This window comes from Sturnus vulgaris, chromosome 7, assembly GCF_052056855.1.
Source record: "Sturnus vulgaris isolate bStuVul1 chromosome 7, bStuVul1.hap1, whole genome shotgun sequence".
NCBI lineage: Eukaryota > Metazoa > Chordata > Aves > Passeriformes > Sturnidae > Sturnus > Sturnus vulgaris.
The window spans coordinates 38,709,356-38,726,147 of NC_142249.1; the positions used below are offsets into that span (position 1 = coordinate 38,709,356).

The window sequence follows — 16,792 nt, forward strand, 5'->3', positions numbered from 1 at the left end:
TGTTGAACTTCAAGCCAGCATAGCCAATGAAGGATTGTTTGATGTGCTGGGGTACTCAGCTCTGCCGTCGTTAGCAGCTTCTTTTCCCAAGGGCTGACAGATTTGTGTCCAAGTCCAGCTCATGGCTTTCATCCTGCTGCCATAAACAAAAGGTGTGCATTTCTTCAGGCGTGGAGCTTACCCAGACTCCTTCCCTCATTTGATGCTATCGTGCTCTGGATAAGAATAGAATTGTAATGTGCACCTTGAGGCTGGAGAAAAGGAGCACAAGGAGGCGACCCACGGCTGATTCCTAATAGGGGTGGGTGGGAAGGAAGTGTCAAATGCTGCTCAGAATAGATGAATATTGTAAAGGGGTCTGGAAAGATCAGAAATAAGAGAGATTCAGATCTTTTTTTCCTTTCTTTTCTATCCAGGAAATTCTTTCCATGGCTTCTCAATAAGAGTGGGGATGGAGGGTGAGCAGAGCAAAACTGGTGGGAGAGATGTAATGAACAGAGCTGAGCCTGCAATGCCAGAGAGTCTGTTCTCTTTAAAAAAGAAAAGGAGGGAGGTTTAGGCTTTTCTCTAGCAAAGTTTTCTTCCCAACAGTCAAAAATAATAGAGAGTAGACATAGAAGAGATCTGTTAATTGATCTTGTCCATATCTTGCCCAACACAGGGTTATTCCCTGCAGCATATTTACTAGTGCTGAGTTCAGCTTTGTTTTTAAAACCTCCAGTGACAATCTCCCGAGGGAAGTGGTGAAAGCCTGACTCTACAGCCTACTACATCTCCTTGTCGATCTGCTTTGCAGAGGGAGACTCTCACAAACCAGGAAATATTTTCTGACGTTCAGCCTACACCCCTCACTTTTTTTTTTCATTTCTGTCTTATTAATTCTATTTATACTCCTCTGTATCATGCAAAATAATGTCCTTCCAGGAGGACATCATGAGTTCTAACACCAAAAGGTTATGCTCTTGAGAGAGAAGGGCTTCTCTTGAGAGAAGAATCATGGTGATTCTTTCTCAACCAAAGTAAATGCATAATTTAATTCCCTGATCCATTGCTGGCTCATAGGTGGTTGTTAAACAACTGCAGGTAGAATTTTAGGTAAGCCTCTAAACTCAAGATATTCTGCATTAAAAGAGCCAATAAATCAATAGGATGAATCATTAGCACTTTTTAAAATTTAATTTCTAATATATATATTTTTTTTTCTTGCTTCATTTCGTCAATAAGAGTGTTTCTGCAAAGCATGTCCTTTCTCATTGTCTTTTCCCTGCTCCTAATCTTAGCAGTGGATCATGATTTGGTCAAGGTCCTATTTAAATAGTTTTGGGGTTGCCAACATGGTGTGTTCTGATATTCAGATCTCATAATCCAATTTTGAAATTAAAGAGCTCGGGGCAAAAACACTCGCACATCTGAAATGCATGTTTTTGAGCACTGTGCCAGTGTTTTCTTAAGAAGAATATACCAAACCTCCTCTTTCTCTTCCCAATTAATATAACAAATGTCATGCACAAAATCTCCCTTTTTAACTCGTGCCCCGTGTGAGCACAAGAGGCAGCGTAAATGTAAGCTGGGCTATGATTTCAGGGAAGGTATCTGAATTCCAGCTGAATGCAGAAAATATGCAGAAGAGCAACTGATTTATAGTGCCTCATTTGCTGTCTTAGCAGAACGATGTTCTCTGTATTCCCAGCAATAAAATCAACAGCAAGGAAAAAATAAGTCGGCTTGTTTCCCCCCATACCAAGGCTTTTTCTCCCCTCTGCCCAAGTCATTATTTCAACTTTCTCAGTATTAAATCTAAAGGTTCATCAACTCACATCTTTACAGCTCTGTCTTTCTGTATACAGGACCCTGTCTGCCTGTTTCCTCTATTGCACTATTTTGTTTGTACTACTGTAATCATTTTGCTGGCCCAGATCTGTGTGGGTGTGCTGGCAGCTTTACAACAAAGTTACATGGGAACTGAGTTAAGGTTGAATATTTATTAGAAGAAGCCATCTGGCGTCAGGCTGTCTGTACAGGGGGGCTTATTTCTTTAGTAGTCTCTCCTTTTTCTTTCTAGCTCTTCCTCCCTCTCTCCCCGTTTCTCATTTACGTGCCGCATATATGTGAAAAGTGGAACACACATCTTGACATATTGATTTGATTCTTGATATTTATAGCAATTAACCCCTCTCATGTGATTATCCCTGTCGCCTCACCCCATACCTCTCTCTCTCTCTCTCTCTCTCCCGCTCTGTTCCCGTGGTGGGGGATGCTCGGGGTCTGTTCCCATGGTGGCATCCCCCCGGATGCTGCAGGGCTCCCACTGCAGCCCCTTCCTTCTCCTGCTGCTTCCCACAGGCTCCAGGCAGCCACAGTTTTGCTTGAACATCTCTCTCCTGCTCCTTCCACACTTTCCCTCCTCCAGCTCGTGAGCTCATAAAAGAGTGCTGCGCTCCAAAAAACTCCCGACTCACCATATTAAACAAACTAGCCAGCAGAAGGGTGTCCGTGCTATTTCACCATTTGTATGACATCGCCAGGCTTCAAAGTGCAGCACTAAATTGCCAAAAGATGTTTACTTTACTTGCTTAAGAGCTCCTCGTAATTCAATTGTTCTCTCTCCCGCAGTAGAAACACACATGCATCCTGAGCCGTGCTCTTGTGAGCTCCCACTAGTTATTTACCCACGGGCTTTCCTCCCTTGTTTTTTACACAGTGCTTGACTTTTTTTTTTTTTTTTACTTTTTTTTTTTTTTTTTTTTTTTAGGAGCGTCTGTCTCGAGGTAATTTTTTTTTTTTTTCTGGGGTGCTCAACTGCAAGGACCTTGAAACCTGCAGCTGTCTGGCTGCCTTTTTTTCCCCCTCAGTGACAGATATTTAGTGTTTTTTCCAAAATAATAACTTTTTTACTTTTTTTTTTTTTTGGTTGTTTTTTGTTTGTTTGTTTTGTTTTTGTTTTTGTTTTTGTTTTTAAATATGCACAAATTTAGAGATCCAAAATTGTTGGTCACCTTGGAAAACCTTGACCTATTTTTCCTAGCAGGCCAGGGAAGCTGATGCAGTCAAGCTGGCAGCCCTTTCCCACCATTCCTGACTTTTGTAAGTTAATATTCCGTCCTCACAGCCTTGCATAACCTCCTTGCTCGTCGGTGTGGTGGTTTTGGTGGTGATGCCAGGTGGGAGAAGAGGAGCACTGGGCAGCAGAGATTCTTTCCACTGACAGAAACAGTGAGTCACTACTGTCCTGTGATTATTCCCTGGCCTTTTTTTTAACAAAAGTTGCCTGCGGGGATGAAAGTCCTTTCTCCATGACCTGTGCCGGGGGTTAGCAGCCTCCCAAGCTCTGGCAAAGCACAGCACGTGGGCTGGCTTTGAGCAGTGCAAAGCAAGGAACGAGGGCTGGGAGCCATGGTGGCTCCAAGGATGTAAACTGGGAGATGTGGTGGTTCCCAGCTTCAGCCTCCCACTGCCTTTCTGCTGGCTGGATGATGGGCAGCCTGCTGTCTCCTCCCCCAGGTAGTGTCTCTGGGCTTGTCCTGTCTTTCTGTATGTTTAATCTGGGAAAGAAAAAAAAATAAAAGGATTTTTCCGAAAGGGAAAGGGATGGGGAGTGGAGCAAGGAGTGGGAGCAATGCAAGGAAGAGAAGGTTGTGAGGGATGGGTGATTAAGGAGGCTGGAGAGAAGAGCTGCTGAGCTCACCTTCCTTCCTCTTTTCTGAGTTTAAACGAAGGAGGTTGCTCCTCTTCACTAGCCTGTGGTTATTCTTTCATCTGTAATGTGAAAGGGGGCCAAGACAAGTACTCTGGTGAGTGCCAGTGGTCCTAGCTCCTGATTCTCCATCAAAATGGGAGAGAGTGAATCATGTAGGCTTTGTTTTCCATGCCTTATGCACAATGACATGAATCAACCCTGGATCTGAAGCCCATCAAAATTCTATTGCCCAGCAGACTGGAAGTTTTTTTTTTTAAATCAGTGGGCAAGAGACATTGACTTTGTTACTGCTATTCGTTCGTTTGTCCTTTGGCAAATGAAGTCATCCTAAGTCATCTTGCCTTGTTTGTAAAAGTATAATAATGGTTGTCTTCTACAAATATTGCAAAGGAAAGGCTGCTCTTGGTAGTAGAATTCTGTGAGATGCTTAGAAGAAAGGTTGTATCAAGATGTGTTGCTCAGTTTCTTTTGTCAGGCCTCCAAGTTAGGCAGTGATGCTTTCTCACTGATATAAACCCTCTTTTATTTTACCAAAGAAGAGGCAGAACTGCTCATTACTATTTTATTTATTTGATGTGGCCAAAATATATAAAAAGAGGGTTGAGTTCAGGTTTGCTTTAAAGCTTGTTGCCCTTATCAACTTCCCATGCTCTCTGGACAGGCAGCCCGAGTATTAATCTCTGGTGAAATATGTCAGTGCTTGCCCTGGGCTGGTGTTACACAGACCAGACCAGATAATGCCTGAGCAAGGACAGTGATGGGGCAGCAGCTTCTGACAGGGATGAGAAAGCAGCCCTGAGACAGGATGAGTGTTCAGGATGGAGCAGGACATGGGAGAACCTCAGTGCCAGACTGAGTACTTTAAGCAGTGAGTACTGTCACCAATTAAAGTAACCATAAAAAGCCAGACATTCCTCACTGGAATAACTCATAACAGATCCCCAGAGCTGTGTTACCTTTCAGCAGAGCTCAGTGAGGGAGCTCTGGCTCCTGCAATATGTAGATCTGATCAGGAAAAGAGGCAGAGAAAAGCTTTTTACCATCCCAGACCACACCATCTCATTAGTGTCACCCTGTGATGGCTCTTCTCAGGCTCTTTTCCCATTTCTAAAACCAGCACAGCTTTTCAGCAATCCCTTTTTTAGTGTCCCCCTCCATTCTAGGACAGGCATTCCCAGAGAATAACCCCTCTGGCTGATCTGGGGGTAACTCACAAAGCTGGTGACTGGCAGCATCACCTCTCAGCTCTCCTGTCCTACAAAACCACCAAATTTGGCCCACTGTGCTCCTGGTACAGGTTGAGAGCTCCCCCAGGACAGAGGCAAGGGGAGATAGAAATGCAGGCTGAGAAAGCAGGATCACTGAATTCCCCCTTAGCCCTTTGTTTAAAAAAAATTACACCCAGAAGTCCCCAGAGAAGTTAATCTAATCTGTAAGCACAAAGTAGGGAAGTGTGTGTCTTAAAGTGTGCCTTCAAACTGAAAAGCAGCTTGATTTCCACTACCAGAAGTGAGTAAATACTTTAGATTTGTCTGCTCCCACCTTTCCAGGTAAAGTTTCCACTGAGCCTTTTTTTCTGTTTGATAAAATTTGCCCGTAGCTAAACTTACTACTTTTGTTTTTAAACACACGAATATAAAGGTGCTGGCATGCATTTGAATGAAAAATACGAGTTAAATAATAATAATAATAATAATAATAATAATAATAATAATAACAAAGTAAAATGAATCGAAGCACTGTGATTTGTCTGGGAAGAGCTGAGGATCTGAGCTGTAGTAGGACCACGTGGCCCCTGTGGTGGAGCAAACCCTCCCAGCCCCACAGTTATTCAGGGAGAGAGCCAAGTGACAGAGTGAAATAACAACTCTGCTAAAATCCTCATTGCTTTAGTGCTTTGTAAAAAAAGGATGAGGTTGTGACAAGAATGCGTGTATTTTGAATTTTTGTGTATGAAGTGTTTTGATACCAAACCCAGTCTGTGCAGTATCCATATTCTGTTCTAATGACTGTTTTTTTTACAGCACTGAAACATCCTTGGGATCCTAAAACTTATTTTTTTCAGATGTCAGTGTGCCAAAACAGGGCAGCTACCGATAAGACCCTTTTATTAGAAGGATTTTTGCTGCATCCCTCGTCCCTCAGAGAGCCCTGGCTGCTCCCATGGGGCTGCACCAGCCCCAGATACTCCACTTATGAAACAGAACATGGCTTAAAACCCAAACTCTTCTCTCTACTGCTCGTTTAGTCCAACAAAATGTGTTTTATTGTTGTTTCTTGACTTCTTCTTTGCAGACACAATTCCTTTGGGCTATTGTTATTTCAACAAAAGAGGGGGAGGATAGGCTCAGCAAGTCACTCTGTGGCTTTCTGGTGAGGAATTAAGAAATACTCTAACAGTTTAATAATGATAATCTCCAAATAGTTCATAACGGCATTAAAGGGTAATTAATGACATTTGAACAGTAAGAGTACTTAATCCCTAGGGAAATGTGATAGCCACAATTTTATTTACATCTGAAGTTGTTTCAAAGGTAAAGAGAAAAGAGTAATCTGTTTTTAAAATGGTTTCGTACTTGCACTCTTTCAGATTTTATCTTAATTTGTTATAAGCAAATAAGAATAATAGCTTTTTTTCCCCCAATAATAAAAACTGCATTCCATGTTAGATCCAGCATTAGGTTAAAAATGAAGAGAAACTCTTATATGTTTCCTGTGGGATTAAGATTTTCTGAAAATTATAAATCACCAGTGATACTGTGGTTTACAAAAAAGGATAACTTATTCTAAAAGACCCACATATTTACATTTTAAAAACATTTTTCATAGCCTTTAGAGCCATTAAAAGAACTTAAATAATTTTGAGGATAAATGCTGCGTGCTTTACCTTTTATGTTTTAGCAGCACTTCTTATTCTCTCCACGCAGCTGACCTCCCTAAACCTTTGAAAAACGCTGCTACATCCTTTTACGTTTTCACAATTTCACAATGAGGGGAAAAATAACTCCTGTGATAGTTTTCCAGATAATACTCGAAGCAGCCTGATTCAGATGTTTAGCTTTCGAAAGTCAACAGAAGGAAAAGGCTTTCGTTGACCTTGGGTTTTGAGAATAAATAGGATAACACCTGATTCGAGACAGGAAGCTTTGGCTGGGGTAAATATGCAGAGCAAAGCAGAGGGTGTCAATCCAGTTTAGCATTTGAATGCAGCCTCTGCTCTTTTGGTTATGCTCTTGAGCCTGTTTCTACTTTTGGCTCTTACATTCCACAGAACTTCTGTAAAATCAGCAGGGACAGTGCTAATAAATTTATAATGTTGTTTTGTATTTCTGAACATAGTACCTCAGTAATTAGGTGAAATATTTATGATGAATATAAAACAATGCAAATTCATTTGTTTGCCTGAAAGCCAGCTTGTTATTTATTTAGATTTATCTTTGAATGATTCTTAAATTGAATCACAGTATGAATGAGGGTGATATTTAAAGCAGAGAAAATTTGCTATAGTGTATTGAGGCATTACATTGTAATATAAAAACATAGCTAGTGTTAAAGCTATGCAGAAGATGATTAAAAAAAACAGAAAACAACAACAAAAAAACCCCACTTTGATCTGAGAAGAATCCTTTTTTTGTCTTATTTTTTTGGTAGGAATTCCACAAGCTGAATCAATTCCCCATTGCTGAAATATTTAATAAATCTTACATTTCATTATAGCAAGCTGTACATATGTGAACTGGATCCTGAATTGCAGGACAGGTAGGAGTAGGTTCAGCATAATGTGATCTAATTTTCACCTCAGCTGGCTATGTTTTACTTCATGGGCTACTACTTCCAGTAGTTTTTGTCATTTACTATTTTCAGTCCTCTAACTAATTCTAATCCAATGAATGTAGTGACCTATGAAAGGAAATGTCTGTGCAAAGTGTCCCTGTGTTGATGATTATGAACTAAATTGTTTACTTCGTTTGGATTATTTTTTTCCTTCCCCAAGTGAAAAATATCTTCCAAAAATAACTTCCTTTGCAAATATAATACTGTTGCTCTCCTCAGCTTTCTGCTTGACAGTCATCATGTTCATATCATGACTAAAGAAGTTTATCTTAAGGTAAAAAAAAAAGAAAAATATATGTATTCAGTTTGAAAAGGATGTTTTATTTTGAAGCCCTTATATAAGAAAGTGTGCATCCACTAATAGGAGCAGCTGTAGATTTTTATGATATTTTATCTAATCTTGGGTGAACTGCTAATGTGCTGAAAAACTAAAGAGGCTCACAGGTGGGAAGGCTTCACTAAGAAGCACTTTAGCAGTGTGTGATATGAACATATCTTCTGCTTCTTGCTTGATCTTGGTTTTGGCATAACAACCCGGAGCAATCAAAAGTGACCAGCTCTTACATGAATTGACCAAGTACACTTTCCATAAGGTTCTGTCTCACTGTCAAATCTACAGGCAATACCTGGGTGTTTGGGGAACATATGGCCATTACCTGGGAGCTTTATTCCTCGGGTTGATAGTAATTTTACGTTTATTTTATGAGCATATAAATAGATTTTAAAATAGCTTTGCCTGTCTACACGACAACATCTAGGCTGTGATGTTCAGACCGAGAGCAGGGCTCCTGGACAAAGGCAGGGAATGAAGTTTCTACCTTATGGTGTCTTATGTTGCCACCAAATGTGCTGCCAGCAGAGCACATGGACTGTGATACATGAGCAGGTGGGGACACAGGAATGAGCTCTGAGTGTGTCAGTGCTGATCTGTGACATGTTCAGCCCAAGGTGGAGGTAGGCACCTGCAAGGATTTGCAGGTTGGCATTTCTATTTTCTGTTGGCTTCCCCATACCTTAACAGGGAGATAAAAGAGGGCTAGAGGACATGTGGGTCCTCTCCATAAGGAAATGGGAAATCTGGTTACCTGGGATATGGAGAAGGCCGAGCTGCTCCAGGACTTTTTTTGCCTGAGTGGGAAGTGCTCCAAGCACACCACCCAAAGTGCAGAAGGCAAAAGCAGGGACTGGGAGAATGGAGAACCACCCGTTGTAGAAGATCAGGTGTGAGATCATCTAGAGAACAAGAAGCTGCACAAGTCGTGGAACCCGAGGACACACCTTTATGTGTGTCCTGAGGGAACTGCTGAATGGAGTTATTGGGCCCCTGTCCATCATGTCTGAGAATCCATGGCAGCCCAGCACAGACCCCACTGACTGCAAAGGTGAAACAAGGCCTCCATTTTTCAAAAGGGAAAAAAAAGGAAGGCGCTCACCTGAGCCCAGCAAGGTGATGGAGGGGATGATCCTACTGCAAACTATGCACGTGGAAAATAAGGAAGTGATTTGTGACAGCCAACATGGAATTCACTACAGGCAAATAGTGCCTGATATGATAAATTTGTTGTGGATAAGGGAAGAGTGACTGACATCATCTGCCTAGAACTGTGCGAAGGATTTGACGCTGTCCTGCAGGACATCCCTGTCTCTAAACTGGAGAGATTCAAAGGACAACATTTTCCATAAATCACCCATGCCTGCTGCTCACTTTCTAGGCTCTTAAAAATTATTTGAAACATGCTGAAAACATAGAGGAGTGCTCAGTAAATTTAGTTGGCTTGAAATGTGCTACTGCGTGTTACTATGAGAATGCTGTTCGGAGTCTCTTGCTGCCACACGCGTCTTTTGGAAAACAATTTCCTTTTTGGAAATGCAAATCAGGCACTATGGTTTGATGGCATAGTAGAACTGGGAAGTTGGAGTCTGATACACAAATATTAGTCACAGAAGAGGTAGTTGAGTGCTGTTCTATAACATTTATTACTCAAGAAATTTATTTTGTGATTCTGCCTTAGAAAATTAAAATCTACACATGATGGGCAATCCTTGCCCCTTTTCCCATTCCTATGTGAAAGGTCTTGCTAAAATTTCCTTTTTCACAGCCATTCCCAAGAAAAACATGGAGTTCTCAGCTTCAGTAAGTACAGCAATGCTCCTCCTCTTCAAACCTCAGTGGCATGAAATTTTCAGCTTTTTTTCATTTTTAAGATATAAAAAATTATTTCTCCTGGTGGATTGCCCATATGGAGAGATTTAAAGAAATATATGAGGCATATTCATAGCAAAGAACAAGCAAACATTCCCACTCTCTCAATTACTTTTGATTAAAAAAAAAGGTATTTTTGAGCAAATCTCATAATTTTTAGGGCTGTCTCAAGACTTCAGAGCCCTGGGCTGGTAATGGCACAGATGTGGGGGGTGTGCTGTGGAATGATATGGGAGGTGAAGTCCTGTGATCGTTTCCATCCAGCTCCAGAAAAGAGGCTAAAAAAACCCTCTTTGAAGGAATATTTTGGTTAACGTTATACTTCCTGATATTCCCGGATCACATATGTGGTAGAGTCACAAGATTGTTCAAAAATCTAAAAATAGAGCTCAAAAATACTCAAAATAGGACTTCAGTGGTATAAATAGCAATTTAAACCAGAGTGCAGAAATGTCTCCTGCTCAGCTCCTTGTCTCTGTGGCAGGGCTCCAGCCCTGCTCCTCTGGGCTCCCCATCCCTCTCCCAGGCTCACCCTGACACCCATGGCTATGGCTGGACTTCATGGATTGGGTTGGAAGGGACCTTAAAGATTGTCCTTGCAACCCCCTGCCATGTCCAAGGACACCTTCCACTGTCCCAGGCTGCTCCAAACCCCATCCAGCCTGGCCTTGGACACTCCCAGGAATGGGGCAGCCACAGCTTCTCTGGGCAATCTGTGCTGGGGCCTCACCACCCTCACAGGAAAGATTTTTTTTTTTCCTAATATCCCGTCTAAACCCATTCTCCTTCAGTTTGGAGCCATTCCCCCTTGTCCTGTCACTCCAGGCTCTTGTCAATAGTCCCTCTCCATCTTTTTTGTAGGTTCCCTTCCAGTTCTGGGAGGCTGGGATTAGGTCACACTGAAGATTCTCTTCTCCAGGAGGAACATTCCCAGTACTCTCAGCATTTCCTCACAGAGGTGCTCCATCCCTGTAATTTGTTCAGTGGCTTCTCTAAACTCCATGTTCTTCCAGTGCTGGGGACACCAGAGCTGAAGGCAGCACTGCCTGGGCTCACCAGGGTGGAGTAGAGGGGCAGGATGACCTCCCTAACTGTTTGGTCAATATAAATAGTAATATTTTACTGAGCAGGCATACTAAGTTTTTTGGCCTTGGTTTGCTGATGTAGTTTTAGAAAAGCAGTTGGAAGCGGCCCATGAGAAGTTAAAAGTGCATTTATTCTGAGAAAAAAAAAAAAGGAAAATTAACAATTTTTTAATAATAACTTAAAATGTCAGATGGACTTTGCTATTAAACCCTCAGTATATTTTCAGTAAGGGGACAACTTGTTCTGCCCCCATCCCCACAAGAAACTCATCCCAAACCCACATTTATGTTGTTAATAGCATAACTGCTTCAGCCCTAAGATGTGATTCTCTGCTGTGGTTGACAGTGCTGGGGAAATAGCTGGCTAAGTGATTCTTGGATTTTAAACCACAAAATGCTGATCATGAGTCCAACATTCACTTTTCAGCTTTGGGAGGAACAGGATTTTGACCTCAGAAAAGGCACAGTGCCTGTACTCATTAGCATCCTTGTGGATATCTTTTTCTTTAAGGGAAGATCTATAGGAATAGACCATAAGATATAAAGAAAATAAGTCACTGACTATGGGCTAGTAGTGAAATCATGTTGATAATGAAGAACAACGAAGAAACAAAAATGAGAACTCAGAAACCAAATTTTTCTCAGAAATTGAACTGTAGATATTTTTACTGCTCTTATTGGCTTTCTGAAAGCCACTTGTGCTAACAGAGTTTTATGTCCATACATTTAAGTGGAGATCAGATACGATGCCAGTAGCAAAAATTTGGTTTAATTACAAGATGAAAATAATTTTTAGTGGAAATTGAAGTCGTTTAGGTCTCAATCCTGCAAAGAGTTTTATGCTTGTGTTTAATTAGTGTTAATGTCTCTAAGTAGTCCCATGATGAATCCTATTGATGAAAATGGTGCTGCTCAGCTTGGGTACAGCTAAACATTAAAATATGTCTTTGCAGGGTTAAGGCTTGGTTTCCAATTGCACAGATTGATTTTTTCACTCGAAAAGAAAAGCTTTAATTCTGTGTTACAAATGCATTTTGATTTCAGTGTTTTATTGCCCTGGTCCCTAAGATAAAGGCTGGGCATAGTAACCTGTTGATTCAAGTACTAAGCTACACACAGTCCCGACTCTTATCCTTAAGAAAAAGTTTTAAATCCTTATAATTCCCCTGCTCTGATTTCCACCATCTCTCAGCCTGCCATTCCCACAAACAAAAGTATTTCTACTATCCTTCGGAGTAAAGCAAAGCAAGAGCAAATTATTCAGAGTAGCCACCTGTTTCTGTAGTTTAGATCACATCATCAGAGAACAAAAGCACTACAGTGATGGAACATTCATTTCAGATAGCAAATAATTTATCAGCAGTGTCCTCAGTGTTTTGAGAAACAGTGATCTCTGCTTATCAGTTGGTTACCATGAAAAGGTCAAATATTCTGAATTTGTGATTGCACACTGCATTTGCTGTAATTCAATACTTCTCCCAAATTAAAAAACAAATGAGGCCAGAAGATGTTTGTCCCATTAGCAATGTGTAAGTGAAAGTCTGCAAATAATTAGATATCTAGGATACAGTAAACTGGTAAACATTTTAAATTATTAAAGATATTAATAAGGAGCACTGAGGAGTTATTTTTCCAACTAAGAAATGATTTTCCGATGAAAGGGAGAAAAATTATTCTGTGTCAGTGAAAAATTTGTACATACTGATGCTGAAAGGCCCATGAAATTAAGTAAATTTCCAAAGGATAAAACTTTATTGTCCTGGAAGAACATATATGTATATTTGGGGGACACCTGTGCACACCTATTCTCCTCATCTCTCTCAACATTTTGAATTTCTATTACAATTTTTCTTAAAATTCAGACTGTCAAAGTGAGTCCTTTCACTAGGAAATGGGGATTGTGCACACAAGGTTGAGAAGCTTTGTGTGGGGATGTGTGTCCATGGGTATTTCAGCATGAGTTATGCCAGACTGAAAAAAGAATTTTTCCCTGCCTGATATTCTATCTGCCTTTGTTCTGTTATGAACATAAGGAGAGATATTACTTTCTTGAATTAAAAAAATGCATTATATTCTTGCTTTGCTTCATAGTGAAGGCTGGAAAAACCTTTATTTCATTTATTTTCCTCTCAACATTTTCCCAGCCCTAGTTTACCATCAACCACTAATGTTGATTATTTTTAACTATTTGTTTCTCTCTTCTTTTCCCCAACAGCACCACATCAAACAAATCTACAGGAGCTCTTCAGAATCAACCTTTTCAAAAATTAACACCATTGTTTCACTGATGGACTGTGGACACACACATTTAGAGAGCTGGGGAATTACGGCTTGGAAATTCCTTTTCAGACCTGGATTTCTCCTGACTCTCAGCTCCATTCCCAGGCTGACAAGCTGACTGCAGCTTCAGTTAGGGAGGAGTCTCCCAGGGTGAGAACACGGTGACAAACAGAGTGGAATTCATCACCAACATTAACCCCTGGTGTCTTTCCCGTGGGACACATCCTGAGGTGCTGTCCCAAGGTTGTTTTTCCCAATTGTCCAATGAGCTCCTGTCCTGTCCTAGCTGCACTAACACACTTTAAATACGGGCTGTCTGTACAATAAATTGGCCTTTTTTCCCCAAAGAGCTCCATGTGTGTTGCTGTCCCTGCTCTCTCTTTGCAGAGCAGTGACCACAATGGACCTGCCCCAAATCTCTGTGGTGAGGAAAATGATTTTCCTTACAAAACTGCAGTCCTGCCATTGCACTTATTGCCAAAATCTGAAGTCTTCCTTGCTCTTTCATGGGATTTTACTGACCCAGTGCAGCATGTGTTGATGCTGGAGAAGAAATGTGGATGTGCTGCAGAAACTATTGCAGCTGAAAGAAGGAGAAACAGGTGAAGAAATGGATGGTGTCTTCATCAATAGAAAGCAAAACATAACTGGAATTAAATGCACATCTGCCAATGATGGTCGAGGTAACATAAAATTGAAATATTGACAAGAGACCATATTCTGCCTTGGCTGGCAGGTGAAGTCACAGACAGAAGAGTTGTAACATCAGCTTTGGTTAAGATATTTCAATCAGCCTGGTGAAAACGTGCTGAAAATAACCTTTCTTACCATCTCTGGTTACTGGTAGGTTAGAAAAGAAGTTTCTTTTTAGGTAACTTCATCTGAAGTGTGACATCATTTGTTATACTTTTTAAAATTTCCTTTGTTGTTAGAATAATGTAATATATTCTAAGAATGAAGTGTGTTCTGCTTCATCTGAAGATCTGTGAAGAGTGAAGATTTGCACTTCACTCTTTATTGGCTTATTTTAAAATACTGAGTAAGTTGAAGAGATCTGTGCTTTTCTTCTAAGTCTCCAACCAAGATTTTAAACCAAAACCAAGCTTTTAGATTTGATTCTTATATTTCATGTATTAACCAGTGTTCTATGGGCAATATGGAATAAGTTGCCCGAAAATTGTTTGCCTTAGTTGCCAGTTTTCCATGGTTTATACAACCATGGAAAAATTCAAAGAAAACTCGTAGAATATATATTTTTTTCAGTTTTTAATTCCTCAAAGTGGTGAAAATAGTACCCTTTTCATCTAATTTAGAAGGGCATTGAAAAGACAAATATCTTGAGTCTTGCTGGATGTTAAGATCTTTCCTTGTGCAAACAACCAGCGTGTCTTCAGAGAAAATTTCTGTGAAGGCCTGTGAAAAGGCTTTATCTCTCTTGACCACTGTTCTCCTATCACATCCTGCACTTCCTGCCCTATGTTTGCAGGTCACAAGGAACTTGAAATGTCTTTTTAAAATCATTGCCTGACCAGTCTTCATTTGCTGGTATTTTTGTGTAAGAAGACTCTCCACCAAGGGCTGAATTTGGTGCTTGGCAAGGTAAGGTGGAGGATTTGAACATCCCCTGGTGAGATGATTTCCTTGTGAGCAGAGTGAAAATCAGGAATAATTCTGAAAGAAATTTGGGCTGATTTAAGCAAAGATTTGGGGAAGCAACCACTTCTGGGCTGCAGAGAGAGGAACAGAAGGGCAATGAGATGCTTTGAACAGGAAGGATAAAACATGAAATAACAGAACCATTATATCTCACAATGCTTTGTGTTTAGCCAAGCATATCAAAGGCTGTGTCTTCTCCATGCTACCATGGCTCATCTCCTCCAGCTTAACTCCAAAATCAATCTGGGGATGGAGTCAAAGGTCTTTGATTCCCATGGAGCAGCAGTGCATGTGACACATGCATGGGCAGCTGGAAGGCAGAGACACCAGGAGAGGTTTCACCAGGAAAGGAGTTGAGAAGTAGAGAAGGAAATTGTTGCACTGCTTGTTCTAAGAGAAAAACACTCTCAAAAAGACAAAAAAAAAAAAAAAAAAAAAAAAAAAAGTTCTGCAGTTGATTTATATTTCTATTATAGGCTTGTCCTGTTAGCTTGTTCTTAGAGAAGAGCTGTTCCCTGAGGTACAATTTATCCCTTTTAGAAACTCTCCTCCCCCAAGAAAGTTGCAACAGTGGAAAGAACAAAAGTTGGGACGGTGTTTGAAGAGAGAATCTAAGAAAAGTGATTGAGCAGCTGGATTCAAGGCTGCATGCAAAGGAAAACTCTTCTGGCTACAGGCACTCAGTGCAAATAATTGAGAAGCACTTGTTTCTCAAAGAGAAGGACTAAATGAGAGTTTAAATGGTCATTTTAGAGGTTTCCCCAATGATAGCATTTCACCCAAATGTTTTGAGCACTACATAAAGAAAATTAGCAATGATTCTAACTAGTCAGATCCTTCTGGTTTACTTCTTCTCCATGGAGGTAATGGAGAACACAGAGGATGTAAATGTAGCAGGGGATTGGATGGGTGCAAGGGATATGAAAGATAAAGTTCAGTGAAGAACTTCAGGATACAGGAGACCTTTGCATCCGTGAAGACACCACTGCTGAGTCAGGCCTGTGGCTACGTGCACACTCGAGAAATACACACGTGCTGATAGAAAACAGATTTAAAAGGTAATTGTGAAATTGCTTTAGAGCTCTGGATGTGTTTGGAAGTTTGTGACTGGTTGTCAGTGATGTCATAACCATATTTATTATAGCTCATAAATGGATGGGTCTGACTGTTTTCCTTATTTTAATGTATAAATTGCAGTTTATAATGGCAATAAAACACGCCAGGCTGTGCATTTCAGGGTGATTATTGCATTTCTCAGGTGGTTAAAGTTACTCTAACTGCCTTTTAGCTCAGATTTCAATAGTATTTGCCCAGTGTTCAGGCCATTTTTACTTGTATTTTTATGTACAAACCTCAAATTAAAGTGTTTTATTGCTTTTTAATTAAAATGTTGAAGTGTAAAGAAGGAATGGTCACAGGCAGATGGAGAGGCACAGTAGTAGGTGTTTTTTTGATGTAAGAGGGGAGTGTGTGAGAAGGGAGATGGGGAGAGGAGAGGCTGCAGAGCCTGTCACTGTGTTTGGGTATTTCACAGGTACCCACTACTGGTTCCAGTAAACACAAGGCTGAATGGAAACGTTTGTGAGCCAAAGGCATCGGTGTCTGCCTCGTAAAATCTCAAACTGAGAAATGAGGGATTAAATGGCTGTGAACCCTTAATTAAGTGCTCAGCACCAAGGTGCCCTCCTGCTGGAGGCTGAGTCGTGCTGATAGTCCCCACACAGGGGCTTGTGGGGAGCTCAAGCTCATGGTGATCCTCATTTTCAAGGTGGAGAAAAGTTCTGCACCCTCCCTCTTTGAGACACCACCTCATGCGTGGCCGAGTCAAAGGGGCAAACTCCAAAACCAGTGGCAATGGTGGGGTTTTAGTGGAATGCAGTTATTCTAGGAGAAGTGAATTCCTGGGTATGTGAGTGAATTAATTCACCAGTTTGGGCCATGTGCAGGGTGAAAGATCTGCTCCTGAAATCCTTTTGGGTGATGTCATGTCTAAGAGTCTGCAAAGCACCAAAGTCCTTGTGCCACGTGTGTCTGTGG

The 16,792-nt window shown here is 40.9% G+C and overlaps 1 long non-coding RNA gene across 1 annotated transcript; it reads left to right on the forward strand.

Moving 5' to 3' along the window:
- The first annotated feature begins 3,099 nt into the window (after window positions 1–3,099).
- LOC148223246 (uncharacterized) lies at window positions 3,100–15,196 on the forward strand. The gene is made up of 3 exons (XR_015804720.1): window positions 3,100–3,213; window positions 13,035–13,942; window positions 14,586–15,196. It is a non-coding gene; the product is annotated as an uncharacterized LOC148223246 (long non-coding RNA).
- Window positions 15,197–16,792: the final 1,596 nt, after the last annotated feature.